This window comes from Ctenocephalides felis, unplaced genomic scaffold (assembly GCF_003426905.1).
Source record: "Ctenocephalides felis isolate EL2017-DRISC unplaced genomic scaffold, ASM342690v1 CF-g0.4_SCAFFOLD_01170, whole genome shotgun sequence".
Lineage (NCBI taxonomy): Eukaryota > Metazoa > Arthropoda > Insecta > Siphonaptera > Pulicidae > Ctenocephalides > Ctenocephalides felis.
The window spans coordinates 25,553,959-25,576,109 of NW_020537324.1; the positions used below are offsets into that span (position 1 = coordinate 25,553,959).

The following is a 22,151-nucleotide window of genomic DNA, read 5'->3' on the forward strand; positions in this document are numbered from 1 at the left end:
GTGTGTATAGTGCAATTTTTAAGTTGAATATAATTTTTAAGTTGAATATATAATTTAAACTTCGTGAAGAGCTTTTTCATAAATCTTCTTTATTTAATTTCACGCTTATGATTTAATACGCTTTTATAAATATTTTGATTTAATTTGGATTCGCTAATTAGGCGGAGTTAGTTAGAAGTCAATGTTTAACAATTTAATAATAATTTCTAGCTAATTTGCTCCACCGACTCCATCTTATATTTTTTGTTGGCAAAATAATTCAGAAGATAATTGTTATTGCATTATAGAGTATAATGATTGTTAATTATTATGAATTGTTTAAGGATTGAAATAACTTAAAATAATTACTTAATTATTTAAATTAGGTATTTCAGGGTTTATTAAAATTTTTACTTTCAATTTTTTTTCTACATAATAATGTATTTATAATAATACAAATTATTTGTATATATGAACTGAATTTTTAGAGTTGTATTATAGAATAATATAATTTCTGGGGACTATGAAAAGTTCGAAAGTAATTGAAAAAAATATATATAAACCATCATTCAATTATATTATTAATAGGGATATGAAGTTCTATAAAATTAAAATAAAAGATGAAAATTGGGAATTTTAAATAATTTTTTTTAAAGCTAAAGAGGAATATAATGTTATAATAATTTGCAATAGTCTTGAAGATTTTTTTTATCAAATTCACCAGTTAACATATAAATGCAGGACAACATATAAAATTCCATTTTGGCATTTAAACGCAAAAATATTTTTTTGTTTCTTTATAAACAATATCATCGATAATTATAATTAACCATGTTTAAATATATCGATAATTTGATATATGTAAGGATTATAAAACAATTTTTGTTATTCCCATATTTAACACTATTTTTGCTTCTGTATTTTAGATAGTAAACGGATGGTCTATCTGATAGACTCATATTTTTAATAGTTATTTTTTTTACTATTGCATTTTGATAATTTTCTTATTATAAATTACCCAATAGGGCTGTTATATTAAAATAATCATATGAATATATTTTGAAGTATGGTTTTGTAAATTTTCATAATTATGACTTGGGTAAAAAACAATTTTCACCCTTTATGTCATGAAAATACAAATAAAACAGCATTTGCTATATTTTCAGTAATTATAGAATCACAGCTGTAGGGAAAATGAAAATCAAGCATCCATGGTAATTAATTTATTTTTCAAACATGTAAAACAATTAAAATACATATTGTGTTGCAATAATTCTATTGTGATTTATAGCAGCATTGGTTTTATTAATATCATAATTATACGTTAGAGAAAATTCGAACCGCTTATCGGAACTACAATTAAGTGATAAAAATCGATTTATAGTTTTTATTTCCTCCGGAAGAACTAATGAATGCATTCATATATATATATATATATATATATATATATATATATATGCAGCTCTACATTCGCTTATAGGAAGCTTTTTAATTTTATTTATAAACAAGTTTCCTATGCAAAGATTATAAATGCACGAGCAACTTTATTACTTTTCTATGAACTTTAAAAATTTCAAATAATTTTCCGGCCAAAACTTAAGCATCTTATAAACTTATTTTCGCAATTGCACGTACACACATATATAATGCATTTATACAAGTTTAGTCGGTGTATGATATTTTCTTAGTACTTGATTATGTGTTTATTTTCATGTGACTTGCTTATAAATAGCCCAGCTATTCGTGCATAGGAAAACTTAGTTTATAAATAATGCATATCAATGCTATTTGTTGTGTACTAGTCATCGAAATAATGAAAAGCCATTCCGAATTCTATCTTATGGAATTTCAATCGCTTAATCGGTGATATTTGTCAACAAATGATAAAAGTAATCTTGCATAGGAGGAAAAATTTATTTTTGCGTTTGATTGATTGCGTTATCTTTGAATAAAACCGAAATACTATGTGAATTACATTGGCATATTCTAACTGCATATCTGTGATCAAAATGATCAGATCTAATCAAATATAAAAATTTTAATTGGGATTTAATATGAATGAATAAATATTTAAAGAAAATTACATAATTAAAATGTACACTTTTTTATTTTTTGTAAAAGCATCTATTACATTGAATGTTTAAAATACAATTTTCTATTAAAATTTTATTTCTTCAAAGCTTTGTTTTCTGCAAAACGAGCTCAAACACTGACGTCTTCTTGCAAACACTTTACTATAGTAGTACACCTACGTTTGTTTCATTTAATTAAATGTTTCTTTTACGATTTATTTAGTAATAAATTCTAGAGAAACACTTTTAAGAACAGAATTTCTAGAAAATAGTTCACTAGTACGCATAGATTTCTCTCGTAAAAGTAATAAATTAAATAATTTAGTGACAGTAATATTTTCAATATAAAAATCTTTTAATATTAATTCAATATGTAACATTTTATACATTTAAAGTAATTACTTTTCATTTAGTAAGAGTAACATAAAAATCAGATACGAAATTAGCAGATATACTTTTCAAAAATATATATCAACCAAAAAACACCTTTATTATAATAACATCATGGTGTTTAAAAATATCCAAAGACTTAGATATCAATAAATATAATCATTTTTCACCAAACACTTTGTCTAAAAGCACTTGCTTGACTTTTTTGTTATATGAGTGACACTGCTGTGCGAGCCAACATACCGCCTAAGTGTTTTTTGCCGAAAATGTTTAAAGATTTTTCAATCACTTTCAATAAAAATGATTTAAAAAATTGAAACTAAATCTTATGAAACTAGCAACAAATTAGAATAATCAATTATTTATTTAACTCAGAAATAAATATTGTAGCTGTAAAGTTCGGCAGGCTTTAAGTTGTGTATAGGAGACACTCGTACATACAGGTCGACAAACGACAAACATATGGCCTTTAGGTGCCTTTTGAAGCAAAAGGGTTGCATTTAATTAAAAAAATTAATATAAAAATTAAGTTAAATTGAGAACTAGTTATTAAAGCCAATTTATTTGAATTTTATTTAAACTATTATTGATAAATACAAGCATTTTCTATAATTTACTATAATTGTATGACGTTTTATTTGTGTTTTTTACGTGTGCCTATACGTTGCATTCTATACTACACGCCTTACATCTGTACCATACGCTATATTTTATTATATACTCTCAAATCCCTACATTGTATACCGAATACACCTAACCTATATCTACTATATATCCTATTACCTATAATTTCCCTTACACGCTACATTAACCCTACCGAGATTCGAACCCGGGTCCGCCGCGTGGCACGCGACGACCTTATCCACTACACCACCGTAACGCTACAATCAACCGTCTTTTTTCGCGTGTCGTCGCGCCACCTTAGTATTAATTATCTAATTAATTAGAAAATGACCTGCGGAAACAACAGTGCGTCCCATATTATATTATTAGTGGGGGTACCCGATAGGGTAGCGGTTAAGGTGCGCGACTTCCACGCGGAGGTCCCGGGTTCAATTCCCGGTATAGGCAATAGATAGGTAGAGATAATACATAGGGCGTAAGGTAATAAACCTATATAATATAGGTGAATACATAAAGTAAGAAGTAAAAGGTCTGTAGGTATATAATAAGTTAATGACGGTATAGATATCTCACGGTATGATAGATAATAGATATCTATATATGATATACAATAATATAGTATAATATGATAGGTAATAGGTTATCTATCATATTATTAATAGAATATATAAATTAGACAGTAGTATTTATAAGAAGTAAAAGGTATGTAGGGTATATAATAAGTTAATGATGGTATAGGTATCTCACGGTATGATAGATAATAGATATCTATATATGATATACAATAATATATGATAGTATAGTATGATAGGTAATAGATTATCTATCATATTACTAAGATAAGTCTTATAAAGTATTGTAATAAATCTTGAGTACGTTTATATCATAATAAATACATGTAGGTATTAATGAATACAAATAATACCAGAACAAATATAATTAATGTCATTGAAGAATATAAATTATGTACTCAATGATTCCCTCATACTTGTACAATTTAATGTATAGACTAGCTGTGTATAATAGAGTTAATTATATAAAAAGTCAATATATTAGATTTGTGAGTCCTTATCGAAATATATCAAATTTTTTGAACCGGTTTATGAACCGGATTTTAAATTTTAGCGTTCCGGCAAAAAAAATATTAGCACAACACCACTGGTGTCTGGTTATACATCTTTTTGCCTTTACTTTCAAATATCGTTCTTAAAAAAATTCTACCGTTACTAGTTTTTGAAATATTACTGGTGGACTTTTTTACCAGTGTGTATATTAGGGTGGTCCTTAATATAGACATTTTCGAACTTACTTGCTCCCAAGGGCTCAAATGGTTCCAATGATAAAAAACAATTCTCTGACAGTTTTAGCTCAATATTAACTTTTAGATTCAATCAAACTTTGTAAGGAAATGGCATAGAAAAAAAATTGAAAATTAAAAAGAAAAATTTTAGCTATAAAAAAAAGTAAAAATTCCTGTCATTTTTTATTGAAAATTCGACGCCCAGCAAAATTTTTGAAAATTTGTTCATGCTATTTCCATACAAAACTTTGATTGAATTGCGCTCTATCTAAAAGACAATATTAAGAGCTAAAACTTTCAGAGAATTCCTTTTTATCAATTTGGAACCATTTGAGCTCTTGAGAGCAAGGAAATTCGAAAATGTCCCATTATAAATCAGGTTTGATTCAAGTAAGTACGTATTGCAAGAATATTTTCTCCATTGGATGTCGTTCTCAGAAAACCATTTAATTTCGCAAACTATTATAAGTTGTCAATACTCTATCCTATGAAGCATATTTATTAATTTTAAATTTTCGCGAAATGCAGCCATCTGTATTATTATTACGTCCACGCGCTATAGGTTTCGTATATTTCGCATCAGAATCTCATCGCAAAAACTTTATTGAATTGCGATATAATACCATTTTCCATTATCGAAAAGTAGAGAAAGGATTTTTATGGTGGCATCGTAGAAGACGAAATATCTAAAGAATACAATTTTAACGAATTGTGGTTTATTTTCGTAGTCGCGTCGTCGAGACCTATATCAACTGGTGTGTGCCGTCGAATCCTATTTTGTTTTTATTCGTACCTCGTGTCGGCTACAACTTAAAATAAGTTTATATAAGAATACTAGCGACGGACATAGAAAGAGAGTCAGCGAACGGTTTCGAATAAAACTTTGAGGCAGGCCGATATTTATGAGCGACGCTAAAAATATAGTCATCATGAGAAGGTATGCCAAAACTCTATGCCATAAAAAAGGTATAATTGTAATTAGTGGGATTCATGTGGTTCGATAATTGAATGCAATTAATCACCCTGTCGTCACAAAAATGAATGAAACTACTGTTTATTTTGTAATAGCAAACCCACAAGGAAACGGTGGCACTACTAAAAAATCTTCAGATGTCACTCTTTATGCGCATTATATTCCAATTAAATTAGTCTTAAAGCCTGAAAGTTATTATGAATTATGCAGCGATAAATGCAGTTACTTTTAGACATTATATTGTAATTACACAAATAATAATAAAAAAAAATATTGTGAAAGCCAAAACAAGTATGTCATAATTAATAACAAACAACTAACTGACAATGTTGCATATCCCAGCTCATTCTACAAATGCGTTTTCAGCTGTTTTTCAAAAACTAGTAATTTGCTCCTTTTTACTGCTATAGGCGGTGTAAATGAGGACTGCCAGAAGGTAAGCAGGTCTTCTGTTTTATTTTAATTTTATGGGAGCTTTACAAAATAATAGTTGCATTATTCAACCAATGCAAAATATAAATTTTATGGGTCACTGTAATTAACTTTGATCATTATCAGAGATTTTGAAAATTGAATATTGATTTTGAATTGATATTTTGATATATTATGAGTTTCTTTTTTAATCATGTTCTCGTTGTGAGACGGCTTTTGTACCTGCCTAAAGATGTTTATATTTCATCGTTTATTGTTATGAAAAACGAACGCATTCAATCAAAATAGGTAAAAACGAATTTTTGAATCTTAAGTATAATACAAAAAACTACCGCATATATTAAATTAATAATAATAAATGTAATAAAGCTTGTCACTTTTTGTTCACATTGTATTCCATTAAAATTAATCTCTAACCCTCAAAATCATTATAAATGATGCAGTGCTCAATGCAGTCAATTTTTTTTGTTATATATTACTTTAACACCTGTCCTGAAATGGACATCTAGTAAAACAGTAAAGAAAAAATAACAAAATCTTTTGACCAATGATAGAGATCTTGAAAATTGCCTATTGATTTTGAACTGATATTGAATTTCTTTTTTTATCTTGCCCTGGTAGTGTTGTGGCGTAGTTCTCTGGCAGGTGTGTTTGGATGATCATCGAGGCGGCTTCTGTAACTGTCTGAATGTGTCATATTTCATCGTTTATTGTGATGAAGTACGAACACATTCAGTCAAATAAAGGAAACAGGAGTTTTTGAATAAAAAATATAATACAAAAAATACCGTATGTGTTAAAGTGATAATCAATGTAATGAAGCTATTTAAAATTGAAGAATTTGTTTTTCATTCAAAATTCTGAGATCTTTTATTTTTGCTTTACTGCTCAATTTTACTTTTTTGACTTGTGCCTATGACATTCTTCCATACTCAGAATTACCCTCATCTTTTTTGATAGATTTTTGCAACGATTTCAAGAATTTTAATGCGATTTGAAGAAACTCGATAAAGACCTACGACGATGTGTTTTTCGAAATAATCAGTCCAGCAGTTCCTTTATATATAGCAGATGAATGCAAAGTTTTCAGTCAGGTTTTGACCAAAAATCCCGAACTGGTCTGCAAAAAAAAATCAAATATATTAGTTGACAATCGTGTTGATTACTTTTAAAATAGATCAGGTCGGCCGTTTCTTCATAATTATGTATTGAAAAAATCTTTGACTATTTGGATAATAAATACGATGATAGAACTCGTGTAATATTATAAATAGGTAGAAAAAGTGGTTAGTGGTTTGAAATAAATATTTGTGCCAAAGTATATCAAACTAAAATATCAAAATATTAAAATATCAAAACAATATAGTCACAGTTTTAACGGTTAGTAAATCTTAATTTTTATTAAGTTGATTGTTATGCTCATCAGAAAGTTTTTACAACGTGCTTTAAGCAAAATGGCATTTTATACTTGCTTAATTTTTATAAGATTTTACTAGTACGAGTATAAGATTTTACTCGTATTCATATATGTATTCTGTTATTTCACTTTACTCCAACAGACCTGGGCTTGATTATGCAGAAGTGGCTGGTTAAATAACCATAATTAGGTAATTATCCACATATATAATCTATTATAATAAATTGTACAAATATCTTGCTTTAATAATATCCTTATTGGTGCGTATTAGTAGGCACAATATTACATTTATTAATAAAGCTCATTGTTTTTATTAAAAAGTTAGAATTCGAATCACCTATCGAAAGGTTTATAATTAAGCATGATAATCCTTCTACAGTTTAAGTAAAGTTTTGTATATATGATCAATGATAAAAATAAACTTAGCACGTAGGTGGTCGGTCCTATTAGAACTTGGTCTTACCGTCTTTAGCAAAAGCAATTTACTATCGTGTAGTACATTCTCATAGATGGCTATGAGAAAGTTTTCTCAGAACTGACTTGTAGTTTTATTTCTAACGCATGTGGAAGCGAAATTGACTGAACAAACTGGAATAGAAAAGGCTGGAATGTTTTATCTAGAATACTTTGTAGACAATATTTAGTAGTTTTTTTTCATTCAAAAAATGCATTAACCCTTTCCACTCGGATTCCGGCGCTCCGAGCGGCAAAATTTATATAAATCTTGAGATTCACGAGTGAAAAGGGTTAAAAGCAGTACAATATATTAATGCGTATCACAAAAAAAGTAGAAGACATATATCGCGATTTTTATGTAGCATTACTCCTACAGTGAAGTGGTTTTATCAGCTATAAATTTAAAAAAGATTTATTACTAAATGGGGCTTCTTCGTGGATCACAGTATTTAAAGGAATTGTAGGACTCAAGTTCGATAGCAGTAACTTCGGTTTTCACTAACAAATATATTTCCAAGTGAATATAGGCATCAACATCAATCTCAATCAATTTGATGTTACCAAGTGAAAACATTCATCAATAAAAAAATATCAGTTTTATAGAAATTGTTGTAATAAAATTCACCACAAAGAGATAGGACAATGGTTTGGGCCGCCATATCTATGAAAACTGATGTAGACAGTTAAGGCAAATTATTATAATAGCTTACAGTATTCCTAAGTTTGGATCGCTGTTCAAATCATAATAATAATTTTTATTGACAACTTTCATTACCTTAAGATTGTATGTATCCACTCGATCAATAAAAGGTTGAATAAATGACACTGTCGTAATCTTAATATACCATGTTTTACTTAAGCACTTGGTCGTAAATTTTACGGTACCTGAATTTTATGTTTTTGTCTGTCATTCGACTTACAGATAAGGAAGAAATTAGTAGCTCGTAACTAAGTGTATCATCTGAAATATTCTGAAACGCACTTCGCACTTTGGATCTAGTTTTAGCATTTTGTACTAAAATATTTACCTAAACTTCATCATATTATTCACTGAAATATTTAAAGCAATAATTCTGATAATTAGTTAAGAGATTGAGTAAGATAGTATTAAAATGCAAAATGTTTTGACGTAATCGCAAGCGTAATTAAATTTTTTTCTGTGATTTTTTTTAATTTATATATTTGGTTCTAATATATATTTAGAAGGTTCTAAATTCAATTATATCAACAAATAAGAGCTATAAAATATTGTAAAGTAAAAACATTTATATCGACCACTTTATAGTCTCGAGCTCTCTTGTATTACTAAATGAATAAATACTATAAAGAAGGCAATGATAATATAAGATCATTTCATGATATTTTATTTGTCTATTTAAAAGATGAATAACAAATATTTATATCAAGTAATACATTACAGGAAATAGCAACAAAAATCCGATACTTATTTAATATTTCTTTTCTTCTTAGTGTTACCTTCAATTCATTTCTTTCAATACTTTCTGAATCTATTGAAAATAAGTATCTTATTCAAGTAAATTTCTTTTTCTAGTTTCACCTTCCACTTATTTCAATACTTCTGAGATCCATTGAAAATAAGCATATGATGAAAGTACATTTCTTTATTGATAATTTATTATAAAATAAAATTTAATTTTTTACTTTGCATCCAATTTTCCTATTTTTTAAGAGAAATCGACAATTGTAAATTGGAAAATGTCAGAAATTGCTGACAGCTCTATTTCTAATCATAACTTTTGCAATGTCTTTAATAATTTTTATAAATTATAAATTTTACAAATTATATAATTGAGGTCTTAAGAAATTATTCACACAATTCTCTATAAATTTTAATTAGTAAATCCATTTTCAGTAACTATTCTATAGGTAATTATTCAATGTGTTATTGAATCTCATTGTAAACATAGAGCACATTCTGTTTAAATAATTATATTTGATATTTCTATATGAACATAAGAATGTACTGATAGTAAATGTTTGGTTAAATGCATTTGTTGAAAAATATTTAATTTCAATAATACTGAAATGTAGCGTTTATAGTTTACTAAAATATTTCAGATGATAAAATTTAAAGTCAAAAATCATTCGTGTAAGTTGTGCAAGAGATTATTCTATGTTTTCTTAAATAAGCTACCTGTAGCTTAAGCCCATGAGCTTAAAAAAATTTAAGATAAAATTACGTTTGTAAGTTATTTTGCAGATTTTTCTATACCTTATGAAAAATTTACAAGTGTGATCTGGATAAGACCATATATCGCTGACAACGTTATTCCGCTTTATAATTTTCCAATATATAGATATATTAAATATTTAAAATTATAAAATCAGAGAAAAATCACTTTTGTAAGTTTAGTGACAGATTTTTCTTATCTCATAAAAAATTGACTACTATGACCTGGAAAAGACCAGATATCGCTATTGTGTTTTAAATTTTCTTCGGTCTTATAAAATTTACATAGAAATTTTCAAATAAAACAGATTTACAAATAAAATAAAATATTACTTATAAAATAATTTTTGTAGGTTGAGACAATCGAATTTTTCTACATGAATTATCGACTACTATACAGATCAGGCATTGCTGACAACTCCATTCCAAATCACAATTTTCAAACGTCTTCTAAAACACTTTAAAATGATAAAATCAAAGTAAAATATCATTTTCTTGAATTATTCGACCGATTTTCCTATCTCTTTAGAAAAATTGGAAACTGTAAACTGGAAAATATCGGACATAACTGACAGCTCTATTCTTAATCATAATTTTCAAATAGCTGCAATATATAAAACTATGTATTTAAAATTCTAAGTAAACATTTGTAGGTTGTGTGACTGATTCTCCTGTGCCTTGTGAAAAATTGGCAACAGCGAACTGGAAAAGACCAGACAAAGCTGACGACAGTATTTCACACCACAATTCTGAAATTTCTGTTATATAAAAATATTTAAAAATTTTAAAATCAAAGAAAAAATCACTGAAATATAAAAGAAAATACTAAGAAATGAATGAATATATGAAAACTTTAATTTGAATTTAAATAATTAACATAAAGTGGAACAAAATTGGTTGGTGAAGAGAAACGCTAATCGGCGCTCAACGCATTTTGGTGGCAGCGGTGGGATACAAACCAAATAAAAATTCAAGCCAAATAATAATTTAAAAAAATATTTTTCAGAAAGCAATTCTACACAGTTATGCAACAGATTTTTCTACATCCTATAAAAAATTGACAACTGTGAATTAGAAAATACCAGAGAGTGCTGAAAGCGCTATTTTACATCATATATCTTTCTAAACTAGAAAAGATTAAACATAGTTGACAGCTCTATTTCAAATCATAATTTTCAAATATATAAAAATCTTTAGAGTTATAAAAGCCAAAGAACAAATCATTTTCATAAGTTATGTGACAGACTATTCTATATCTTATGAAAAATCGAAAACCGTGAACTGGTAAAGAACAGACATTGCTGACAGCGCTTTTCCACATCATGATTGTCAAATATCTGTCCAGATGTCAAAGAGAACGATCTAAGAAATTTCTCTCATATTTGTTTTCGAGCTCTTCGACTATAGACAGTGGATGTCGAGTCTTTCGGGCCCGAAATATTCATGAAGCGGCCGATTGCGCGAGTGACTCACATGTTGCATTTGTAATCGCACTGGGAAGTAGTATATTTGTTCTGTGATGCACTCGGAATTTGACACCAGTCACTTAGCCTAACGAGCTTAATTGATTCAATGATTGATGATTTGGTAAACTTTCATTTTCTTTAGTGGAAAATAGACTTGTCATAACTACGTATGTATATATTTGAAGATTATGCATTCTTATATTTTGTCTATATTTTTGCTAGTTCATTTTATTGGAAGTTGGTATTTCGTTTCATTTCATTATTTCAAATAAGATAATACCTCATTTACATACTCGAACATATTTTTGTTAATTCATAGTTTGTAAATAATTTATATAGCATCTTAGTACTTCATATAGCAGGTATTGTAAACTCTAGGTATGTCATTAATTCTAAATTTTGTTAATAATAATTTAAAATTTAAAAATGTTTATAAATTACTTTGGAAATTTCGAAGCCTTCAAGATATCAAATAATTTTGTGGGGGTTTTCAATGAATTTTCTTTAGTTGTGCATCTTGCATTTGCTAGAAATTTGACTCTTTCCGCTGACTCCTCCGGTCTTCTATGCAGCCGAAATAGCTCAGTTGGGATAGCGTTAGACTGAAGATCTAAAGGTCCCTGGTTCGATCCCTGGTTTTGGCAAAATCTTTTGTCGTTTTTTGACAAGATGTTAAACAAACATTTAGCATCGGCATTTGCTAGAAATTTTCCTTCTTTCCGCCATCTCCTCTGGTCTTTACATTGTCTTTTGTGCAGTCGAAATAGCTCGGTTGGGAGAGCGTTAGACTGAAGATCTCATGGTCCCTGGTTCGATCCCTGGTCTCAGCAAAATCTTTTGTCATTTCTTGACTAGATGTTATACAAGCATTTAGCATTAGCATTTGCTAGAAATTTCACTTCTTTCCGCTGTCTCCTCCGGTCTTTACAGTGTCTTCAATGCAGCCGAAATAGCTCAGTTGGGAGAGCGTTAGACTGAAGATCTAAAGGTCCCTGGTTCGATCCCTGGTTTCGGCAAAATCTTTTGTCAATTCTTGACAATATGTTATACAAACATTTTAGCATCAGCATTTGCTAGAAATTTGACTTCTTTCCGCTGTCTCCTCTCGTCTTTACAGTGTGTTTTATGCAGCCGAAATAGCTCAGTTGGGAGAGCGTTAGACTGAAGATCTAAAGGTCCCTGGTTCGATCCCTGGTTTCGGCATAATCTTTTGTCATTTTTTGACAAGATGTTATAAAAACATTTAGCATCAGCATTTGCTAGAAATTTGACTTTTTTCCGCTGTCTCCTTCGGTCTTTACAGTGTGTTTTATGCAGCCGAAATAGCTCAGTTGGGAGAGCGTTAGACTGAAGATCTAAAAGTCCCTGGTTCGATCCCTGGTTTCGGCAAAATCTTTTGTCATTTTTTGACAAGATGTTATACAAACACTTAGCATCAGCATTTGCTAGAAATTTGACTTCTTTCCGCTGTCTCCTCCGGTCTTTACAGTGTCTTTTATGCAGCCGAAATAGCTCAGTTGGGAGAGCGTTAGACTGAAGATCTAAAGGTCCCTGGTTCGATCCCTGGTTTCGGCAAAATGTTTTGTCATTTCTATACAAGATGTTATATAAACATTTAGCGTCAGCATTTGCTAGAAACTTGAATTGATTCCGCTGTCTCCTCTGGTCTTTACAGTGTCTTATGTGCAGCCGAAATAGCTCATTTGGGAGAGCGTTAGACTGAAGATCTAAAGGTCCCTGGTTTGATCCCTGCTTTCAGCAAAGTCTTTTGTCATTTTGAAATTCCGAAGCTTTCAAGATATCAAATAATTTTATGGGGGCTTTCAAGAAACTTTCTTTAGTTATGCATCCTGCATTTACTAGATATTTGGCTTCTTCCTGCAGTCTCCTCCGGTCTTTACAGTGTCTTTCATGCGGCAGAAATAGCTCAGTTGGGAGAGCGTTAGACTGAGGATCTAAAGGTCCAAGGTTCGATCCCTGGTTTCGGCAAAATCTTTTGTCATTTCTTGACAAGATGTTACACAAACATTCAGCATCAGCATTTGCTAGAAATTTGACTTCTTTCCGCTGTTTGATAAAACTAGTAATAAAAAATATAATTTAAAGATACTAGGGAGGTTATGCGAATATTATTATCATCGCTAAGTTTTTTATTGTTGAGAAAACATGTATAATTATATATATATATATATATATATATTATATATTATATATATATATATATGTAATGTTTATTTTCTCAAAATATGCATTATATTTTTCTTTCATATTAAATACTTTCCCGAAATACCTAAAATATTATCAGGCTATTTTAGGTATTTCGTTTGTATTGTTTTCATTATAGAATTTGAGTATGTTATCTTTCAATTTATCTGCTTCAAAAATAATTATGGAAAGTAATAAACTTGTTTTCATAACATTAAATATTATCAATTATATATACCAAGTACTGATAAAGTGTAAAATAACACAATACAAAATATGGTAGACATTCTTTGAATTTTAATTCAAAAATGCAAAACATGAACGAAAATCTTCAAAATATAAAAGATAAAAAATAAACAAAAGTTAGTATATAAATACATATTAAATTTACAAAGAGAAAGAAATTAAGACCATTTTAAAACATAATGTACATTGTAATAAAAAAAATTACAAATAAACAATTACAAATAAAATTTATTATTTGTAAATAATATAAAAGCAGTTGTGATGAATTTTATTTACAAAGGGGGTTTTGAACTAGGAACTCTGTGGTTGTAGTTTTATATGAGTCACCTCCCCTAGGAGAAATCCTGTTAAATTATCCGAAAAGTTTATGTGGCAATTCTGCCGTAATAGAGCTCATAACATAGCGTAGTCGTGGTCATGCTTATTTCTTGGTAGTGAAAACTATGAAAATATCTATCTATTTGCTGTGTGTTCAAGCGCATTTTACATATGAACTAGCAAAAATGATACTGGACCTGTCTCCACCAAAAACTCATCAGCACGTCTTCTCATCAATAGAAATCATTCAAATCGGTTGATTTATGCGCTCGAAATCGTGGACGAAAAATTATTTCCAAACATACATACACACACACATATCCATTATCTCTAAGATGTGCTAAAATGTTCAAAAACCTTCAAAACGCGAAGATATGCAAAAATTTTCATTTTTGATTTTTGGACGATTGCAACAACTTACTTTACGGGAAGAAATAGAACTAAATAATATTTATGAAATTATAATTTATACCATATCGATGTTGCACAAGCATTTGTAGAAAGTATGAAAATGTAAAAATTTTCTACCTTCACGTAGAAGCAGGTGAATATTCCATATTCTGCTTTTATTGTCTGCACAATCAGCGTCATTTGTTTGCGTCCACGCCGTGCGCCGGCATCTGTTACTTCAGTAATTTTGCACGACGGCAACATACTTGCATTTGATTTATGTTATTTAGTTGAGCTTAGTAATAAGATATTATATATTTAAATATGCTGAATATGTCATAGGTTAATATGGGACTTTTGTAGACAAATTTCAAACGCTTTGACATAATATGATCTAATCTTTTGGTATTTCTTGAAATTATTTATAAAGCTTGTGGGATATAAAATTATAGAAATACAACTAAAGGAGCACATCCTGTGTTATGAAAATATAAATGAAATTTCTATAAGCTATTTATATTACATCTGTTGAGACCAAATCTTCATAGAAATGTCATTTTCATGAAACGATCCCGCCGTGGAGTAGAAATTAAGAACGTGGGCTGCCAATTGTTAGTTTCGGGTTCAAAACAACCTCGGTATCTAGCAGCATGATATCAAATTTTCCTTGATGTGAGAGATTTCACATATAGTTTTCTTTCGTGGGCATTGCTGCCTACATAGCAGTATCTATCCCAAAGAAGAGCATCTTAAAAACTTATTTTGTCTAAATTTGAATATAAAGCCAAAAAATGCTGTTGAATATAGTAATATGTCACAACAAACCGTTATATAGATAGATAGTAATTAAAAATATAAAAAATTACATGATACAGAATAATATATCGTGATGTAAAAAGTATCCTAATAACACCGAGGTTTGCAAACTGTGGGGCGCGTACCTTCAATGAGGGGTCTTTCTGGTTTAAGAGGGGCGCGTTCATCTGTTTCCAGAAAACTATTTTCGAAAATAAACCAAAATTCTTAAAATGATATAAAAAATAAACCAAAAAATAATTAGCTTTCAACTTTTTATGCATATTTTTATATAATATTGCATATTAATTTGTAGAATAACAGACAAATATTTGTAGAATATTTATGAAATGAAATTGTTTAAAAAATTAAGATAAGAGCAACAAATGTTTTTATTAGAGCGGGGGGAGGGGGCGCTGTGCCAAAAAGGCTGGAAAAACCACTGTGCAAACATCATGTTATTGTAGATACCTCTAATGAAAATAACATATTAAAGTATACTAAATTATGCACTAATTTAATTTAAATAATTTGGAAATCGAACGTTTTTTTATATATGTATGTCCTTGGTATTTCAAATATCATAGTGGGTACTAAGAAATGTAAAGAAAATTTTGATTTCCAGAAAAATTTACTCTAGTAAGATTTAGATTTTCATCTTCTAAAAAAGTTTTAATAGTTGATGGGTGCAAGATCAATATTTTAGAAAAAGGAATCTAACTAAATCTTATTTGAAATAAATTTATATTGTCTTTTTCTCCTTTTTATTTTATGTTCAATTCCATTTTTATATATTAAATTATATTTTTATTTTACTTTTTGAATGTATACCAAGTAGACAACTGAAATTCACAAGAGACATACATATATAATCTGTAAAGACGTCTGGTAAAAATATAAAACTAGTGGTCTATGGCATCGTGCCTTAAGGCAAATTTCTGAAACTTCCTGCACCAAAAATTACATATTTCCAAAAAGATTCAAAAGTTTTGACTTTTGAGAATTTTGAAATTTTTGAAAAAAAAGCCTTTTTTGAAAAAAAAACTTTTTTTATTTAGATTTTTTTTGAAATTTTGAACTTTTTGTCAAAGCAATCGTGCTGCTTTAGATGCGCAGAAACAAAATATCGAAGCGCGTGAGCGCCGCGTCGCAGTCTAACGGATAAACAATGTAACGGAACCCATAGAAGTGTAAACAAAACTTATACTTATTATTAAAATCTTTATAAACAATCTGATAATTTAATGTGCATATATCTAATAATCATTTTTGACCTCCAAATGGCATTTTTTTACTTTACTTTTAAAAATTTAACCAGTATTTCTTTCTATTAAAATGTTTTTTGAATAATTGAAATCGAACGCTCTATTCTTCTACCATTATTAGCCAAATTACCATTTTTGGCACTTTTTGTCTCGAATCTTCGAAACAGCTGGATCTGCCTTATCCAAAAACTAATCAATAGGAATCGTCTCCTTATCAATAGGAATCGAATGTTTTCTGAATAATTCAGATTGCTTGAATCCCGAAATCACTGACGAAAATTTGTATCCAAACACACACACACACACATACATCCATTTTTTCTAAGGTATGCCAATATGTAATATATCTCTTTGAAACGTAAAGATATATAAAAAAAATTATTTTCAATTTTTTTGCGATTACTATAACTTACTCTACGGGATGTTAATAAAAATAAATATAGTTAGTTAGAACCCAATTCATTTAATACTATTTTGTAAGCATAAATAAACAATAGGTTTATTAATAATAATATTTATTGATTAAAATACGATTGTATTATTATATTAAAATCAAAACAATATGGCGCGATAAATACTTTTATTATCAACCAGTTGCCATGCGGAACCGGTAATAAGGTTACATGCAAATTATAATGAACTATTTATTATCAACGAAAGCATACAAATAATATGATTTGCAACAGTTTTTATTACTTTCGGTATATTTACATAATAATCTGATTCGAATCGAACCGATATAGAGTACCTGCGCCTGTGTTGTTTAATATTATCCAATCGATCACAAAACTTAACCTTGGCGGATATATTGCAATGTCCGTCTGTATAAATTCGACCGGGCTTTCGGGAAATTGGAATGCGGCGAGATGGGAAATGATTTGCGGCGATGGGTCATCCGTGTGATGTCGGTTTTGTGGATCCATGGGCCATTTCAGGGACATGAAAATGCGGGCTGTCATCCAAAGCCTTTTGTCTATGTGACAAAACAATATCTTTCGCCATTTTATGATATATATTGTGTTTTTGACGTAAACGATCATTTATGGTCCCATTGTTTCGTCTTGCGAATTCTATGTCGATAATTATTTGATAATGTTTTATACTATTGATATTGATGGTTCTGCTATAATTTATCTTTCCAAGAATTGCCGACACGTCGATTGAAAAAAATAGGCTTACGATTTAAAGTGACAAATTTAAAAAAGAAGGATGTATTTCATTGGAGATGAACCCCTAGAAGCCATAAAGATTATAACACCATCTAGTATTTATAAAAGGATAATATTTTTTATTGACTATTAACGTATATGTATCCCAAAAAACAAAATCTTTAAGTAAAATTAAGGGCTCGCCCGTAGGTAAGTGGTTAAGAGCGACGGGACTTGTTTCAGAGGTCCCGGGTTCGATACCCACTTCGAGCAGCCTGTTGTCAGGCAACAGTGACAACGATTTTAACTGGGAAATATAAATAGCAATATGTTTCCAAGTGAAAATAGCCCTCACCCGGCATTGTTGCACCATACTTGCCCTATTACAGAAATTGTAATAAAATTTATTATATAGAGATGTGACAACTGTTTGGGTTGCCATCTGTAAATAAAGAAGCGTAGTTTGTAAGATATTAATCACAACAGCTCATAGAACCCATAAGTTTTGATCGCTGTTCAAATAAAATTATAAAAAAAAAATTATAAAAAAAAGTAAAATTAAGGGCCCATTCTGTCGTAAATTATACTAATAATATTTGAAAATCTATGAATCCCTTAAATTCAATTTATTATTGATGTCATTTACATAAAGTAATGTGTATGAAAATGTGTATTATTGTAAATTATTGACGAGGACAATGCAGTTTAACTTTGCAACCAATTCTGCTGCAAAATAGACCTATGTGATTTAGCGTATCTCATACAAAATGGCACTAAATACTGCCAAAATGCCATGTTTTTGCTGTGCGATCTGACGTTTTACACGTATAATGTAACGCAAAGTTTTCTATTAAAAACGCATGATTGCACGGCAACCACGAAGCATTTTGACAGTATTTAGTACCATTTTGTATGAAAAGCGCTAGGTCACATTGGTCTATGTTACAGCAGAATTGGTCCCTAAATCAAACCGTATAGTCCCCGTCAATAATTTATAATAATACACATTTTTATACACATTAATTCATGTAAATTACGCCAATATTAAATTGAATTTGAAGGATTCAGATAGATTTTCCAATGACTTTCTTTGCATCCAAACAAGATTTGTTTGATCAGGTTTTCTTTGAGAGTTTTATGTCGGATAAAATTATGTTTATCACTGGATTCTCTGTAATCTCAAAGAACTTTTGTATCCCCCAAATGAAAGAATCATTTTGGCGGACTATTTGTTTTATATGAGATTAAACAGCATCTGCACGATTCATCTTCAATATACAAATTTTAATATTTTTTGTAAAAAATTAATAATTTTGTTCGAGTATCTATATTTATTTATAAAAAAATAAATATAATTTGAAATAATTAAACATAAGAATACCGTGAATTAGACTATGGAACAAACCAAAACCAAATATTAAATCAATATAATAAATAAAATATATAAATATTGATAAATAATATACATGATTATTATAAATTTTTACTTACGTATATCTTTATAAGAGATCTTGCAGTTTTCTGTCAGTGTTAAATAAGGGGTCTTTCACAATGAAACATGTAATTTTTTTTTCTGTCTTACAAATAAATCATTAAATTGTTTTTTTAGTTAATTTTCAAAAGCAATTGTAAAGCTCGTTTCAAAATAGCTTAACTTTAACTCACTGATTTCAACTTACATGTTCTAATCGCTTATTTATATGTTTTTCACTTTGATGGAAATTTAATTATTATTTGTTTTTCTACTTCAAATAGGTGCATAATTCAAGATGTAATATCGTATTGTTAATTTAATATTATAATAATATAAATTTGTAAAATAAATAAATGTGTATACAGATCGATGGCAATATTTTAAGTCCATGAATTATAAAAATAAATTTTGCATAAAATAAATGAAATAATTTAGAGTTTTTATATTTAACTGACCATTTTAATGATTCGGCTTATTTAGGTTACGTATAAAACTTTTACTGAACTCTCTATTTATCCACCAATAGATCTTCGTTTAACAAATATAGACAACAAAAATATTCTGCTGATTTATGTCATTTCAAAATAATTCATCTCAATTATCAATTCATGAAAATGTTACTCGTTCAATCAATTACTATCAATCGTCCAACAAGAGATTGCTCCATTTTACAATGTCATGGTTGCCAATGACCCACTTATCTATATATGATTCATATTTGTTGTGATAACAAATATTGTTTGTCATATCAAAATACCTTGTTTTCGGATATTTATTTTGTTCCGTCGTAGAAGAGTAACTTTATCGATATTCAAATCTTATAGGGACTCTGTCGCATTAAATTCCATTTATATAGGCGTAATTAGTAAAAATATAAATCAATTATCATTTTTTATTGTTATAGCATTTAGCCATTTACATCCCTTTTGATTTTTATACCTGCTATGAATAATAATTAATTTAATCATATAACAAATAGATATTAATTACTGGATTTCTTCTGGTATGCAGAAACATTTTTTTTAAATTGTAGATGTTATTTAAATTATTATCTACAGAATGTAGTGCTAATATTTTAATGTCTACTTCTTGGCGTTTGAATCATTATTAACTTTACTGCACAATAATTTACTCTTCTCACCTGTTTTACCCTTATAGAATAGGGGTCGATTTATAAAAAGTTTTATAACAATGTGAGCTTTAGTGCCAAACTTATTACTAACAATCTTTAATATAGAACCTGTTAAATTTAACATAATGCCTATTATATAACAGTTTCCAGCAACAAATAATTTTCATACAGTTTTTTCAACATTTCAATATCTATGTGAGCTTAAATTTGAGTTTTTGATTTTTTTCGATTTTTCCTCAAAAACAGCTGTACCGATTTCAAAAATTCAAAAAACAAAAACTTTGAAAAATTAGCTTTTTCAATATTTTGATATTTTTACACTCGACATATGACATATGCCATATGTTTTTTGTTTAGATAATAATTCTTTCGACACCCTTTTAAAATACTTATACAATAATTTAATGAGAAAAATGAAAATATTCATACTTTTTCATTCAGCCTCATATTTTGCATGCCATTTAGGATTTACCATATTCTGCAAAAACAATTAGGATTTGAGATGCACTGAAGCAAAACTATAAAATTAGAATATGGGATCAAAAATACAAAATTATCTAACCGAATATTAGTGATTTTTAGATTGACAAAATTTAATTTAATAATTATTATTTTTCATAATGACCTGATAGATTTTTATCAGAGTTCTCTAGCTAGTGAGTTTGGGTGATCCTCCAGGCGGCTTTTGGATTTATCTGAATAATGATTTGTATTTCATCACCTATTGTATTAATTTGGAAAATATTTCGAAGCATTCAAAAAACTTTTTAATGCTTTATTTTGACATCTTTGAATTTTCAAAACGTCTGATTTGGAAGCTGACCATGATACCGTATGTCCAAATTGGCTAATGTCTTTGTACAAGTAAATTTGGTATAAGCGAATTTTGATTGCCATCCGAGGAGCCTATGCAATCCAATTGAGATATATTTAATAGAATAATATATTTATTCATGTAATTCCATCAGCAGATACATTAACATTTTACAATTGGAACTATTTCAATTATTTGTACCTTTAGTTTTATATATTATGTTTAATCCATGTACAACAATTCTTTTTCTTTTATCATTTATATTAACATTTTATAAAAAAAATCTTGCTTATTAAAATGCACTTTATAGAATTAGTTTAAGCAATTCAATTTAATTTATTAGAATCCATTACCGAATAAATTTCCAATCCATCACCCTTCGCACATGTGAAAACTGTCTATTGATATTTATCAATGTCAGCCGCACAACGTCTCGATGGTATTTATTCTATAATTTGTGTTCTAATTTAAATTTAATTATCGTCTATCACTAATTTGATCATTATTCCATATATTCGATTCAACTCACAATGTGTTTGCTTCAAGGCTCGAATGTAAATGATATCGACAGTAAACCTCAATTTAGCTATTTCAAAGTATAAACAGTAATTACACTTGAGGGTATGCATTTAACGCGGCTATAAATTCTTAAAACGGCCTTTAATATCCCACGTTGTTTTGGAGCAGCAAATGGGCCCTCGGTGCGGTATTTATTGTTCTAAGCAAGCTGTCTAGAAACATGATTGATGGCAATTTATATCTTTTATACGATTCGTTGTATACTTAAAAAAATAAGTGGAAAAACGCTGTTCGATTGAACTATGTCTGGATTATTTCATGGATGTTAGAAAACGTTAATTGATCTATTGGAAAAGTTGTTTTAATATGATTTTTGAGATAATCTGATATTCGTAATCAATATGACTTAAAATATCAGTATCACTTAAAATATGAACTTAAGTAATAATGTATAATAAGTTATTAGTAAGAAAAATGAAATTTAGAAATTATAATTACTAAAAACTTTTTAGTAATTATAATTTCTAAATTTCATTTTTCTTTCT

General features: G+C 28.8%; 2 protein-coding genes and 7 non-coding genes across 13 annotated transcripts in view; 8 read left to right on the forward strand and 1 right to left on the reverse strand.

Moving 5' to 3' along the window:
- LOC113365921 (calcium-binding protein E63-1-like) overlaps nucleotides 1-22,151 on the reverse strand; it is a 397,148-nt gene that overhangs the window by 130,339 nt on the left and 244,658 nt on the right. The gene's annotated exons all lie outside the window — the stretch shown is intronic.
- Nucleotides 1-22,151, forward strand: part of LOC113365923 (calcium-binding protein E63-1-like) — a 45,806-nt gene that overhangs the window by 1,357 nt on the left and 22,298 nt on the right. The gene's annotated exons all lie outside the window — the stretch shown is intronic.
- Nucleotides 11,872-11,944, forward strand: Trnaf-gaa. Its single transcript has one exon. It is a non-coding gene; the product is annotated as a tRNA-Phe (tRNA).
- Nucleotides 12,244-12,316, forward strand: Trnaf-gaa. Its single transcript has one exon. It is a non-coding gene; the product is annotated as a tRNA-Phe (tRNA).
- Nucleotides 12,431-12,503, forward strand: Trnaf-gaa. The gene has a single exon. It is a non-coding gene; the product is annotated as a tRNA-Phe (tRNA).
- On the forward strand, nucleotides 12,617-12,689 carry Trnaf-gaa. Its single transcript has one exon. It is a non-coding gene; the product is annotated as a tRNA-Phe (tRNA).
- On the forward strand, nucleotides 12,803-12,875 carry Trnaf-gaa. The gene has a single exon. It is a non-coding gene; the product is annotated as a tRNA-Phe (tRNA).
- Trnaf-gaa lies at nucleotides 12,989-13,061 on the forward strand. The gene has a single exon. It is a non-coding gene; the product is annotated as a tRNA-Phe (tRNA).
- Nucleotides 13,217-13,289, forward strand: Trnal-gag. Its single transcript has one exon. It is a non-coding gene; the product is annotated as a tRNA-Leu (tRNA).